We start from the raw sequence: 14,816 nt of genomic DNA, 5'->3' as shown, positions 1-14,816 counted from the left end.
ATTTATTTGGGTGTGTTCTCTTCTTTTTCTGATAAGATTTGCTAAGGGTCTGTCAATTTTGTTCATTTTTTCGAAGAACCAACTCTTTGTTTTGTTGATTCTTTCTATTTTTTTAATTCTAATTCATGTAATTCTGATTTCATTTTAATTATTTCTTTCCATCTACTGGATTGGGGTTTATCTTACTGTTCTTTTTCAAGGAGGCTCAGATGTGTCATTAAATTGTTGGTTTCAGATCTCTCCAATTTGTTGATATAGGAACTCAGAGCTATAAACTTGCCCCTGAGTACTGCCTTTGCTGTGTCCCAAAGGAGCTAGTAATTTGTGTGCTCATTTTTGTTAAATATCATGAGCATTTGAATTTCCTTTCTAATCTCTTCCATGACCCACTCTTGATTCAGCAGTGTGTTGTTCAGCCTCCATGTGTTCCAGGATTTTCTTTGGTGGCTTTTGTTGTTGAGTTCTAATTTTATTCCCTTGTGGTCTGAGAGAATTCAAGGTATAACTTCAATGTTTCTGAATTTAGACAAGTTTGCTTTGTGGCCTAAGATGTGGTCTATTTTGGAAAATGTTCCATGTGCTGCTGAGAAAACCATGTATTCTGATGCTGCTGGGTGAAATATTTGGTAGATGTCTGTAAAATCTAGTTGATCTATGCAGTTGTTTAGATCTGCAGTTTCTCTGTTGAGTTTTTGCTGAGTTGATCTATCTAGTGGGGGAAAGTGGTGTGTTAAAGTCCCCAACAATGAATATCTTTGGGTATATGTGGGATTTGAGGGAAAGTAGTGTTTCTTGGATAAATTTGGGTGCTCTGTTGTTTGGCAAATAGATATTTAGAATTGTAATATCCTCCTAAAGGAGAGATCCCATTATTAGTATGTAGCGACCTTGTTTATCTTTTCTCACTGATTTTAATTTGAAATCTGTGAGTATAAGATTCTTGTTAACTACTTCCCCTGAAGTGAACTGTTGATTTCAGTATATACCTTATTTTATGCTTTCTGGACAGAAATAGAACTTCTCTGACTGTTTGTGTGGTGCCCCACCCCTTCTCCCATGGGAATGGTTGTTCTTTGTTGGCCTATCATCTAACAGTTGGCCTCACAGCAGGTTTCATTGGGCTTCTTTCTTGACTTCTGAAAATATCGGTTGGGTTAGAAGAATGTGACATACTAGTTTGTTTGACTTATTGTGTCTGTAATGTGATATGTTAATACTCTCTATAAAACCAACAAATACAATGTTAAAAAAGAACATTTTAAAATAACTTAGTTACACTTTAATAAAAATCACCTACATTTACATTGACAACTACTAAGCAGATCACAACTATTTGGATAAAAATTTTATTTGCTTTCCAAATTATAATATTTGAGGAGATATTTTCTGTATTTATTAATGTCTTTGCATAAGTGAAAGGTGGTACCTAAAATTAGTATTCTAGTATGAGCTTACATTTAGGAACTTAATTTTCCAGCTAACCATTGCTTATTAAGCTTTGGGGAAGTCCAATTTATATATCATCTTTTCTGATTTATGTATTCTGTCTTTATCTGCAAAATAAAAAACTTGCCTTTAATTTTTAATTTGGACACTGGACATAGAGGATTTACACTGCAGTATTTAGGAAACTGGAAATTCGTTAGAATCAAGAGGAATAGCTACAGATCCAAATCGATGAACTGTCGCCGATTCTACAATATCTCCAAAGGGAAACCAAGCTTAGAAAATCCTGCTAACCACCTTGCATTGAGCTGTCACCTTCAATGTACCTTTGGTATACTTGCTTTCTGTTAAAGGGGAAGATGGGAAACAGAAAGTGTATCATTTCATTCACACGGACTTTGTCTGGAAGTGTGGCTGTGATATGATTTCTGTCAGAAACAATCTGCTTTCAATTCCTCTGTCTTTGCTAGGGAACACAGAGTGGCTTGTCTCTTTTCTAACCCTGAGTACTAGGATATGCTGCCTTGTCAAACAGCATTTGTCCTCACTCTCTACCTGCTTGTTGAGCAAAGCTCAGCCTCACTGCAGTGGCAGAGAGAGCCTTAAGGCTGTTCAGCATCTGTCTCTTCATGTAATTAACTGCAGGCCTGGATAGGGAGCAAAACAGAGATTTTGTGCTGTGAAAGAGTAATGTGTCTAGACAGGAGTTTCTAAGCAGAGAAAAGATTTGTTAGTGTTTCTATTCAAACAGAAAGACACATTTTTCCCCCCAAAATGTTTTGAAGGCAGAGTGGTGACCATTAGCCTCTAAATCAAAGATAACTTTTAATGTGCTTTTGGATGTGCTTTTCAAACACCTTTAAAATGCAAAGAAAAAATGATATTGAACTATGATCCATTGAATAAAATCAGAATTCGTCTACGGCCATACCACCCTGAACACGCCCAATCTTGTCTGAATAAAATCAGAATTCATGGATCAAAACTGACATAGATAGATAGATAGATAGATAGATAGATAGATAGATAGATAGATAGATAGACAGACAGATAAATAGATGATGGAGTCCTTCCTTAGGGGAGAATGCCAGCTGTTCAATACTGAAGGTAACCTGAAATGACAAGATTACCATTTTATAATCACCATGGTTATAATTGATTAAATGAGAATCATCAGTAGGTGCTAGTACAGTATCAGTTGATGATGTTTGCTGAGGATCACGATGCCTACAATCTCAAGTAATCTCACAAATTATACATATTATTTATCATCAAATCCAGGTAAAGGCTATTTGGGAGCTTTCCAATGGTAACATTTCTATACATTTGAGCTGCATTAAAAATAACTCCCAAAGAGAACTCACATGCCTATGTTCTTTGGAGTTTTTCCTAAGGTATTAGAACATAGCTCAGTCCTGTGTAATCTGGGCTCTTTGTACACACAGTATGAGGAGAAATGCATTGTATTACCCAGAAGTCTGACTTACCAGCTGCCGACAATGCTTCATTAATGTATGGTGTTTTCCAGTCAAATTCTGCTGTCTCTCAGGAAGAAAGACCTTCTAAAGGCCTACAGTTTACATTTGTAGTCCAGGAGGATTGGTAAGTGAATATGCCTAACTGTATGCATGGCTCCCTGACAATTTGAAAGTACTCTTTGACTTTATAGAAAAGGCCCCTGAAATTTAGAAAATGAAGGCTTGTGAACCTTCTGTGTCTTTCTTAATGAAGTTGCTTTCATGATCAAGGGCAAAGCATCCTCCTCTCCTAAGACCCTAGTGTGTGTAACCATAGCAGCCCAGATAATTGCTTAAATGAGAAAGATATTCAATATTATAATAAAGACTGCCAACAGTATCCAAGATAATTATCCTAAACTTTTCCTAGATTTTTTGATATTCATTTAATATTGTGCTGCTTGAATGAACAGAGTTATAATTCTGCTTAAAAGTTAGAATTAAATAACTCATGTGGCTGAAGAAGGAGCCTGTACTAACCTGCTGATTAGGTGTGCTAATCAGTTGCTTCTTCATGTGACAAGGGAGCCTGACTGCTCCTCACAGCCAGGATAGGCAGTCTCTGGTATTGAGAGCCATTGGCTCTAAATAGTCTTTCCTTTCTGGTTGGTGATGAACAACGATAGGTTGGCTTCACTGCCAAGAAAGGAAAAGGATTTATGCTTCAGGCTGTATTGTTCTTCGTTTTTGATTCCGGCTTGACAATGCTATGAGATGGTTTCTGGGTGTGGTCCTAATGTTTCCAATTATTATTTATATTTAGCAATAATATTTGTTTAGTACATTTGAGTTTTGAGCTTGTATTTTATCTTGGAAAAACTCTGAGGCTCTTGTTTTGCCATTTTTTTAAGAACTATGTCATCCTCTTCTACCTTTATAGCATTGTATTATGTGAACCCTTTATTCTAATAATTAGGAGTCCCGGGGATCTCCAACTTGCTAGGGATCATGCTTACTGATGGGAGTGGAATTTGGACCAAATACATCAATGTCCCACGTGACTCATAACAGTCAAGAATCTGATCAATTTCTTAGAAAACTTGTAGAGAACAAAATCATAATAATATTTAAGTAAAACATCTAAGAAAATTAAATCATACATAACATTTAGAAAACTTTTCATTTTGCAATAATTATTGCTTTAGAGAAGGATTATGAAGATCATGTGCCATGCCTACATTCTTTTTAGTGAGCTTCCCTGAGTGCCAACACCATACATACACTTGATGTATTTACCAAAATGAAGGATCCATCCATAGACACAACGGTAATACATGCAGGAATTGCATAGGCTTCCTCAATCTATTTATTTTTTCTTTTGAGATAGGGTCTCACGATACTCTAGGTGGGTCTCAACTTTGCCATCCTCTTATCTCAGCCTTCTGAGTACTGGATTGCAGATGGGTGCCACCATGCCCAATCCCATCCTGAATCCCATCCATATCACATTATCCTCAATAGTCAGATTTCATTATTCTCTTGAAATTTACAAATTCTTGGCAATTCTTAATTTTTCCTTTGCCCTTTTGAGCAGTCATTAGACACTTTGTAAAAATGTCCTTCGGTTACAGTTTGGATGAGAACTTCTCATGATTATACTGAAACAGTGAATTTTGGGGAATATATCAAAGAAATAAGTGTATACCCTTTTCATCAAGGATGTGTCTAACATCAGTAGCATGTACTACAGGAGATATTACCCCTAATCACTTGGTTAATATAATGTGCCAGCATCTTCCCCTAAAGTCATGGTATTTTCCTTCTATGAGTAAATATAGCAAGGAGTTCAGTCCATACTCAAGGAGAGAAGAATTAGACTCCAGCTGTGAGACAGAGGAAGGAATAATGAAGAATTGTGGATGTAGTTAAGATATCACAATAGTAAACAAATATTTGCTGGGTGCCTGTGGCTCATGCCTGTAACCCTAGCTACTCAGGAGGCTGAGATCTGAGGATCCGATTCAAAGCCAGCCCAGGCAAGAAAGTCTATGGGACTCTTATCTCCAATTAACTACCAGAAAACCTGAAGTGGTGCTGTGGCTCAAGTGGTAGAGTACTAGCCTTGAGCTGCAGAGCTCAGGGACAGTGCCCAGAGTTCAAGCCCCACAACCAACAAAAAGAAGGAAAAATAAACAATATTTGAAGGAAATGCCTTAGGGCTGTGCAAAATATCCAATTTCTCCTAAAAATGCTTCCCACTAGATTAACATCCATTAGTGATTTTTTTTTTTTTTTTGGTCAGTCATGGGGCTTGAACTCTGGGCTTCGGTGCTGTCCTTGTACTCTTCAGCTCAAGGTGAGCGCTCTACCACTTGATCCACAGCGCCACTTCTTCATTAGTGAATTTTGCCTGCAGCAAATGTTGCTCCTGTGTTAAAGAAATTTCCAATTCTCTTCATTTTCCCTTTTATTTATTCTTTTGCAAGGAAGATCTATCTTCCTCATTTTCTTACTTATTGAACATGCTTATTTATGGCCCTATAGAGTTCGTTTTATTCTTTCAGTGATAATTCAATGCTATCATTGTTCTTTTTGCTGAGATTGTCCTCACTTTAGCTGGTTGGTTTCACTTCCTTTTAACGTGCATCACACTTTTTCCTCTTCCTTCTCCTTCTTTTCGTCCTCCTCCTCCTCCTTTTCTTCTTCTCCTCTGTCTCCTTCTTCTTTTTCTTTTTTCTTCTTATCCTCTTCCTCCTCCTCCGTTTCTTCCTCCTCCTCTTATTCCTCTTCTTCTCACTCTCCTTCTCCTACTTCTGCTTTCCTTTTCTTTTTGTCATACTTGGGGCCTTGTATTTACTAGGTAGGCGCTCTACCAGTTGAGCAACACCCACGCCTCCCCCTTTTTGCCTTTATTTTTTTAATATGTTCTTGTGAGTATGCCTGAACTGTGATCTACCTGTTTATACTTTCCATGTAGCTGGAATGAAAGACACACGCACTATCATGTATTGCTATTGATTGAGATGGAGTACTGTATTCGTGCCTGGGTTGATTTTGAACTTTGATCCTCTCAATATCTACCTCCTATGTAGCTGAGATTAGCATGAGCCATAAACATCTGGGCCTTTCTTGTAAACAATATAATTCTTCGGGTTCTGGTTATGTTCCCTGTCTTAGTCATAGAACCAGCCACTTTGGTTTCTTTTACTGGAGAAAGTCTTATTTCTTTTTATGCAGAAACCAAGTTCTGGATAGTAAATGTACATATTGTTATTGGGGTATATTTCTAATAGGTATTCTTGGTGGATATAAATACATACATATATTAGTACACAAACACATACATTACATACATATATGCATACACACACTTTTGTATATATGGCTGTACAGGTACACTAAACTTTCATTCCCAACTTATTATTTCTAGCCTCTTTTGACAGTAAGAACCCAGCACTATATGTGTAGTAGATTTCTTTATTTATTCAATTTACAAAATACAAATATAATGGCATATCAGAATCACCAAAGTGTATTATGACAAGAAACTAGAGTACAGCGTTTGCATGTATTATTTTTGTCTTTAGCCTTACAATACCTAGACAGATTACTTGTTTCAAACAATTATTAGGTCATCTTTTTTCTTTCCCAACCCCCTTGTGAGGTTATTTTACACACTGTAGTACAATTTGACTGATTTGTCACAGTGGGCATTCCAGCCTAACTGCCCCCAAATCCTGGATGGATTTGTTTTGTATGGTTTTTTTTTTAATTTGCAGATGGTAAAGGCCACTCTTTCGAGTGTACAATTGCACAAATTCTGACATAGTGTATTCATATTTCAATACTATGAAGAGTAATTCAGTCACCTTGAAATAAGTTCTTCATTGTCTCCCTTATGATCAGTTCCTCCCTCTACTGCTTTCTCTGGCAACTACTGATCACTTTTTTGTCTTTAAAAACTTTGCTTTATCCATAATATGGTACACATGGAATTTCAGGATACAGAGTCTTGGATCTGGACTTCATAACATAGCAAAGTACATTTAAAACTCACCTAAGCCTCTGTAGATGAAGGGTCTTTCCGTTCATTTCCCATTTTTAAAATTTGGTTGTTTTTTATTGTTGAGCTTTTAAAGTTATTTTATAAACTATGTACACTAAGTGTGTGTGTGTGTGTGTGTGTGTGTGTGTGTTTGTGTGATTTTGGGATGGAACTTAGAGCCTGTACATGGTATGCAGGCACTTGACTACAAAGAAACTCAGTCCATGATTTATTACCAGACATGTGATTTAAATATTTATGCAAAGCCTATGTTCTCTCTCTTTCTCTTTCTCTTTTCTCTCTCTTCTCTCTCTCTACTAATGTTTCAACTCTGGGTTTCATGCTTGGATCCATGTTTTGCCTAGGCCAGCATAGTCTGTAAGTTTAAGCTTCCCACTGTGGCTGAGATGACAGGTGTGTACCAACATTTCCAGCTTTAATTTGTTGAGATGGAGTTTCACAAACATTTTTTGCCCAGGTGAACCTCCAACTGCCATCTTCTTGGCCAACCACACCTGCTGATTTTTAAAAAAATATTTATTTAAGCCAGGTGCTGGTGCCTCATGCCTGTAATCCTAACTACTAAGGAGGCTGAGATCTGAGGATCACGTGGTTCCAAGCCAGTCCAAGCAGGAAAGTCTGTGAGACTTATCTCCAATTAACCACCAGAAAACTGGAAGTGGCATTGTGGCTCAAGTGTTAGAGTGCTAGCCTTGAGCTGAAGAGCTGAGGGACAGCACTCAGGCCAAGAGTTCCAGTCCCACGACTGACCAAAAAATAATAATAATAAAATAAAAGATATCCTTCTAGGGGTAAATAAGTCTCATCCTATTTCTTGTTTCTGGTATATATTTTTTTCTGAATTTTTTATTGTGATTAAGTGGTTACATTATTTCCCAAATTTCACAGTATTGTGGGATAGTCACAAACACATTCTAACTTTCATGGGGCAAATTGTCTATCGTGGTCTATAACATTTATGAGTTCTATGAGCTTTGCAATACAGTTATTTCTTCCACGTTGGGTGATATGTACATTTCTTTGTTTTGCATAGCATCAGCTGTTCCCTCTTTCCCTCTTGTTCCCTCCCTCCCATCGCTGCCATTGAGTTGCTTAGTTCATTTTGATCAATGTCCAGTGCAGCTGATGAGTCCCGCTGGCGTATGTTTTTCCCTGATTCCCTCTAGCTCTGTGTCACCCTCCTGGTTTCCCTCCAGTGTGCACATATATACCATACATGTGATCAGCAGCATGGGGTTATTTAATAGTGATTCGACCAGATGAGTGGAAATCCTCTGTTTCTTAAGTCCTGTTAATTTTGTCGCATCACCTAACATTTTGGATTTAACATCCACTTATCAGGGAGACCATGTGCTGTTTGTCTCTTTGCACTTGGCTTACCTTGCTCAACATGATTTCCCTGCAAATGCCATTGTTTCTGATATATATATATATATATTTTTTTTTTTTGTCAGTCGTGGGGCTTGAACTCTGGGCCTGGGCGCTATCCGTCAGCTCTTCAGCTCAAGGCGAGTGCTCTACCACTTGAGCCACAACACCACTTCCTCTGCTATATATTTTTTTAACAAAGCTTTTATTATCCATCACAGGTGAATGAAAGTGGCTTCACATATTATTTCTTTTTTAAAAATATTTTATTGTAAATAAAATATTTTTATTGTAAAGATACTGCACAGAGAGGTTACAGTTACATGAGTAAGGTAATGAGTACATTTACTATCAAGCATTGTTACCCCTCATTTGTTTTGCCCATACTATCACTTCCTTCCCAATCTCCCAACTTCACAGCCCCCACCCAAGTTTTCAATGTAGTGTCTTGTATGTCTCATTGTTACAATGGATATCCTTGTTTCAGTATTTTCTTATTTCCCTTCTCCCTACCAAATTAGAAAAATGTATACATAAGATGCAAGGCACCACAATCAAAAACAGTGACAACAGGGGTTATACCATGGGGAAAGACCATACAAAAGAAACAAAAAATTACATAGTACATTAAAAACAACAGTAATAAAGAAAAAAACCCTCTTGTGTCCCTATCTTGGGGTTCATTTCACTTAGCATTATCTTATATGGTCATATGTGCATGGCTTTTGACTTTTTCTGCTTGTCTGGTAAGATTATCCTAGATGTATCCTAGTTATTGCAGATAAGAGAAACCATGGGACCTATGTTTCTTTGGATCTGGCCTACTTCACTTAATATGATTTTTTCCAAGTTTTTCCATTTCCTAACAAATGGGGTGGTGTCATTCTTTTTGATGGAGGCATAGAATTCCATTGGTGTTTTTTTAATCATGAAAGAATTTGGAATATTATTAAATGATGTTCTCCATCTCCTGTGGCTATGTTTCTTTTTTCTATTTAGTCTGCCACTATAGTAAATTACTATAGTAATTGAAATGTTAAATCTGTCATGCATTCTTAAAATGAATCTTACTTGATCATGTAGTATTTCATCCCTTTTTTATTGCTGAATCTGTTATGATCTTATTTTGTTGAAAAGTTTTGGCATCTGTGTCTGTAAAGAATATTATTGGTCTATGGTTTTCTTTTTCTTTCTTTCTTTTCTTTTTTTTTAGGGGGGGAGGAGGTATTGGTCCTGGGGCTTGAACTCAGGGCCTGGGCCCCATTATCCCTAAGCCTCTTTGTGCTCAAATGTATTGCTCTACCATTTGAGCCACAGCATCACGTCTGGCTTTTTCTAAGTAGTTTATTGGAGATGTGTCTCATGGACTTTCCTACCCAGGCTGACTTTGAACTTCAATCAGATCTCAGCCTCCTGAGTAGCTCAGATTACAGGTGTGAGCCACCAGCACCTCGCTTGGTCTACTGTTTTCTATGTTTGACAGATCTTTATTGAAATATGGTAGTACGTTAATGATAATGTCATAAATTAGTTAGAAAGCTTTCTTTTGATTTTTTTTTGGGAAAGATTGTGTCATCAGAGTATTATTTCCCAAATTTTTGGTAGAACCTGACAGTCCTTTGAGTCTGAACTTTCTTATAAAGTTTCCACTATGAATATAATGTCTTGAGTAGATATGATGATGAAACTATATATTTCTTCTTGAGTAAATTTCAGTTTGTCTTTCATGGAGTTGATACATCTCTTCTAAGTTGAAAATGTTATGAATAAAAAAGGTATAAAAGTTTTGTTTTATTTTGCCATCACTGGGGTTTGAACTCAGAGCCTAGTGTTTGCTCAGTTTACTTGCATGGCAGATACTCTACCACTTGAGTTATAGTTCCAGCCTGACTTTTTGATGATTATTTCAGAGATGGAGTCTTGTAGATTTTCCTAACTCAGCTGGTTTTGAACCACAGTTCTTCAGATTTGAGACTCTGTATGTATCTAGGAATACAGATGTGAGCAAGCCACAGGTGCATGGATATTTGTCGTGTTTGTTTTATTATACTTCAGATATCACGTTAATAGTGATGTCTACATCTTCATTTTTGATATTTTATGTTATTTCACTTTGTGAGTCTAGGCAGACATTTTTCAGCTTTTGTAAGAGCGAGGTTTTCATTGATTCTTTTTCTATTGTTCATTGATTCTCAATTTCATTTATTTCTGCTCTAATCTTTATTCTTTCTTCTTCTTGCTTACTTGGGGTTTAGTTTGCTCTTCTTCCTGAGTGTCTTCATAAAAATGCTTGTTACTAAGTTTAGATATATTTTTTTTCTTTGTTGATACAAACATTTAGTGGTATTCATGTCCTTCTAAGTACTATTTTTTTCATTTCCATCTTCCAAATTTTATTTTCATCTTTTTTTATTGATTTTATAAAAATATTTGTTAGCTTAATCTGAAGTATTTTATTTTAAAATATTTAAAATTTTTCTCTGTATTTCTTCTTTGATTTGTGGGTAGTTTAGAAGCTGATTGAAGTCTGGTTTAGAGCCCTACATTGAACCCCTTGAGTCTGGGACATGAGGTTGGTATCCATTTTTGGAAGCATTGCCTCCTTGGGTCTATACTTGAAGGATTCCTTGGTGGTTAGACCTTCGACTCAGGGAGACCATCCTGTCTCAACTGTCAGTTATCCTATAAGATTAATCTTCATTTGTATGGTTACTACTCTCCTGAAAGCAGTATCTAGAACTCTAAGTTTAACATACCAGTACCTCTGGATTAAAAGGACAACACAGCATTTCCTTTTAAATGAGTTGGTGTTTGGCATTTACAGCTATATTTTCCTGAGATCTTAAAAAGACACATGATTTATTTTCTTTCTTTCCCTTTCTTCCTTCCTTCCCTCCTTCCTTCCTTCCTTCCTTCCTTCCTTCCTTCCTTCCTTCTTTCCTTCCTTCCTTTCTCTTTCTTTCCTTTCTGTACCAGGGCTTGAACTCAGGGCCTTGGCACTATACCTAAGCTTCTTTTGCTCAAGGGTAGCACTCTACCACTTAAGCAACAGTGCCACTTCTGGCTTTTTTTTTCTGTGTATGTGGAACTGAGGAATCGAACCCAGGGCTTCATAAATGCTAGGCAAACACTCTATCACTAAGCCACATTCCCAGCCCCAACTCATGATTTTATTCATGCTTTCTCATGGTCCCCTAACTGAGTGCATTTCATGTTTGGATAAATTTCTCCCTTAGAAAATTTTCTTGACAGTATATAATACTGCATGGCACACAGTAAATCTCAGGTAACGCTTATTAAATAAATAAGAAGTGTATAGTTAAGTAGGCAGTACTTTTTGTTTTAGCCATACTCTCTATTTTTCATGAGCTTAAATTCTTTCCCCTCCACTCTTAACAAAAGACTTCTTTCTTTTTCACTATATGTGTTATGTACACATGAGAGAATGCAGTTTAACCATCCATCTTTTTTGTTGGTGTCATTGGTCGTGGGGCTTGAACTCGGGGTTTGGGCACTGTCCCTGAGCTCTGTTTTGCTTAAGGCTAGCACTCTACCACTTTGAGCCACAGCACTATTTCTGGTTTTCTGGTAGTTAATTGGCGATAAAAGCTTCATGGACTTTTCTGCCCAGGGCTGGCTTTGATCCTCAGATCTCAGCCTCCTGAGTAGCCAGGATTACAGGTGTGAGCCACCAGAGCCCAGCTTAATATCCACCTTCCTTAGAAAACCTTCACTTGAATGCTTACTTGAAAAAAAAATTCTCCTAAAACTGGAGTGTTATACCTCCCTAGTATCTTCAGAAGTCCAGACATTTTTCAAGCTAGAGAAGCTGAGGGAAATGAAGAGGCACAGAGGTTTGCAACTGGGCTCACACGGGCACAGCCTGGTGACTCTCTGCCTGATGCATGACGCTCCTTGAAAAAGCTTCCAATTTAAACCTTCCTAAGTTGAGCCATCCTGAGCTAGTCGTTGCTGCAGTTTTACTCATGGTGCTTCAGAGCGTTATTGATTGTCACCACTAGAACATTTCACTCTTTAGAACCAGACCACTAGAGTCTTGGCATTGTGCTTATGGAAAGCACCTAGAAACCTGGCAATGCCATATCAGAATCCATTGTCGTGGTCCTTGCAGTTATTATTACCATGTACAATTAGAATGTGCATGGTGATGTTTTGATAGACCTGTAACTACTGCCTTGATCCTGGTGTGGAATTACCCTCACTCCCACACTCTGTGCCTCCCTCCCTTCCGCAGAAGCTCTTGTACAGGACTTCCTCCTATCTCCTGTGGGTTGTCATCACAGCCAGGACACCTGCTGCTGCAGAGCAGCCTTCTCATAGTTACCAGGGATGTCCCTTCGCCCTCCCTCTGCCAGCTGCCTCATTCCTTGGCAGCACCTATTTTTACTCCAGCAATATTACAGCTTTCTCACATCAGCTTTTCTTCAGAACTCTCACTTACATGTGGCTGTATTATCCCAAGGAGCTTCCTGTCCCAGGATTATTTCAGAATGGCATAATTTCAAGTTCTCCTGGCCCAGAAAATGTCACAAGAATGGAAAGTTCTCACCCATGTTACTGGCTTGAATGTAAGAAGTTTGCTTCACTGCCCTTGGGTGATGAGTGTTAGTGAAACTGTCTATTTCTAGCTTGTCTTCACTAAATAACTCCTTTAAATACAATTCCACCCTACATTGCTTAATACTACTAATAACTCCTTTAAATACAATAACTAAATAACTCCTTTAAATACAATTCCACCCTGTACATTGCTTAATACTACTAATACTAAGAAGATGAATGTAGGTCTGGGAAGGTGGCTCAGTGGTAGAGCGCTTGCCTTGCATGCCTGAGGCCCTGGGTTCGATTCCTCAGCACCACATAAGCAAAAAGAAAAAAGCCAGAAGTGGCGCTGTGGCTCAAGCGGTAGAGTGCTAGCCTTGAGCTGAAGAGCTGAGGGACAGCACCCAGGCCCAGAGTTCAGGCCCACGACTGGACCCCACCCCCCAAAAAAAAAGAGAAGGTGAATGTAGAATTGCATTATGTAAACACATGTGTTTTGGGGTTAGTGTAACCTAAATGGCCTCAGCACCTCATTAGCATGAGATACAATGATAAAGTCATCCAAGAAATGTCCACACCTCTGGACTGATTGCCCCAACTGCATCATGGCCCTTTCTTTGCTCTCTTAGATCACCATCCTTATCCCACGCTGCCTATTCCTGAGTCTCCAGTGTTGTACGTGTTATTTATGGATAGCCATCGCCCTCCTTGTCTTTGCCTATAGCTTTCTTGTTGAGAGCCCACACCTCAGGAAACAGGTGCTCACCTGGGCCACAGGCACCACCCTGGCTACATGGCTCCACTGTTCTTAGGAGCATCTTCTAGAACACTGTACATTTGCAACACTGTAAATGTCTCCATGTGCCACCAAGTGCTCAGTCTATGCAGATTATGTTCCTTGAGGAGCTCAATTCAAATGAGATCTTACAATAATAAGTATATGGTTGTCCGTGTCTCTCTCCAGTTAAATAAGGCATTTTATATTGGATAGCCACCTTCACTTCCATACATCTGTTTTACCCCAGCTCTGGGCCCCCTTTTTCATTTAGATTCTGAAGTAGCTCCAGTGGTGTCTTGTACTTTGCATGGTGTCTTATGAGACAGCATGTCCTTTGTATCTTTCTTGGTAGGTTTGGGGCTGGCTGGAGGAGAGAGTTATATTATCCTTCAACATCCTGTCTTAGACTCGGGCCTGTGTACACTCAGGCAGAACAGTCATGATCCACTTGTCCAAACAAAACATGAGTCTTCCTCAGGCCTCATTATTACTATTCCAAGAACTTTCAGTAGCCAGAGGTATTATCTGTGTTATTCCAAAGGAGAAATCAGAAATTGGTCTTATTTTTGGCATTTTATAGTACTGTTTTTTAAAAAAAATGGAACTTTCAGATAAGGGTATGAAAAGTATCTGAATGTATAATAGTATACATTATTTAGAGAGAATGTCTTCTCTGATTTTCTCCTCAGAGCTTTATGAATACATTATTGGATAGATTTGAGTGGAACAATTTATTCTGTCTGGTAGCTCTTAGGCTTAGAAAGCGAAGTTTGTCTCTTTCTGATGTGTATATGCAACAGACCACAAAACCACTTCAACAAACTTTAAATGTACATTATTGTGATGTGTTTCTATGCATTGGAAGAGTGAGGACAAAGAGGAATACAGAATCTTGGAGTCAGTTATATTTTTCAAAATTCCCAATGTGGCAATGAAGTTGGAGGAGAGAGAGCTGTTTTTGTTTCTTCAGGAATATGGATGATCTTTATTCTGAAGTAGAGTTTCACACACATTAAACTGAAAATGGAAAAAGAAAGGTACTCTGTTTTTGCATCATATAGCATAGGTTTTCTTTTTTTGGGGGGGGGCCTGAACTCTGGGCCTGAGCGCTGTCTCTCAGCTCTTCAGCTCAAGGCTA

At 38.1% G+C, this 14,816-nt stretch overlaps 1 protein-coding gene and 1 pseudogene across 1 annotated transcript in view; both read left to right on the top strand.

Annotated features, from left to right (window-relative positions):
- The window catches only part of Dcdc5 (doublecortin domain containing 5), a 129,029-nt gene that overhangs the window by 40,156 nt on the left and 74,057 nt on the right, over positions 1-14,816 (top strand). The gene's annotated exons all lie outside the window — the stretch shown is intronic.
- LOC105988058 overlaps positions 1-14,816 on the top strand; it is a 131,068-nt pseudogene that overhangs the window by 112,687 nt on the left and 3,565 nt on the right.

Source organism: Dipodomys ordii, unplaced genomic scaffold, assembly GCF_000151885.1.
Source record: "Dipodomys ordii isolate 6190 unplaced genomic scaffold, Dord_2.0 Scaffold46, whole genome shotgun sequence".
In the NCBI taxonomy this organism is placed as follows: domain Eukaryota; kingdom Metazoa; phylum Chordata; class Mammalia; order Rodentia; family Heteromyidae; genus Dipodomys; species Dipodomys ordii.
The sequence above is the reverse complement of the archived record's forward strand: the minus strand, read 5'-3'. Positions and strand labels throughout refer to the sequence as shown.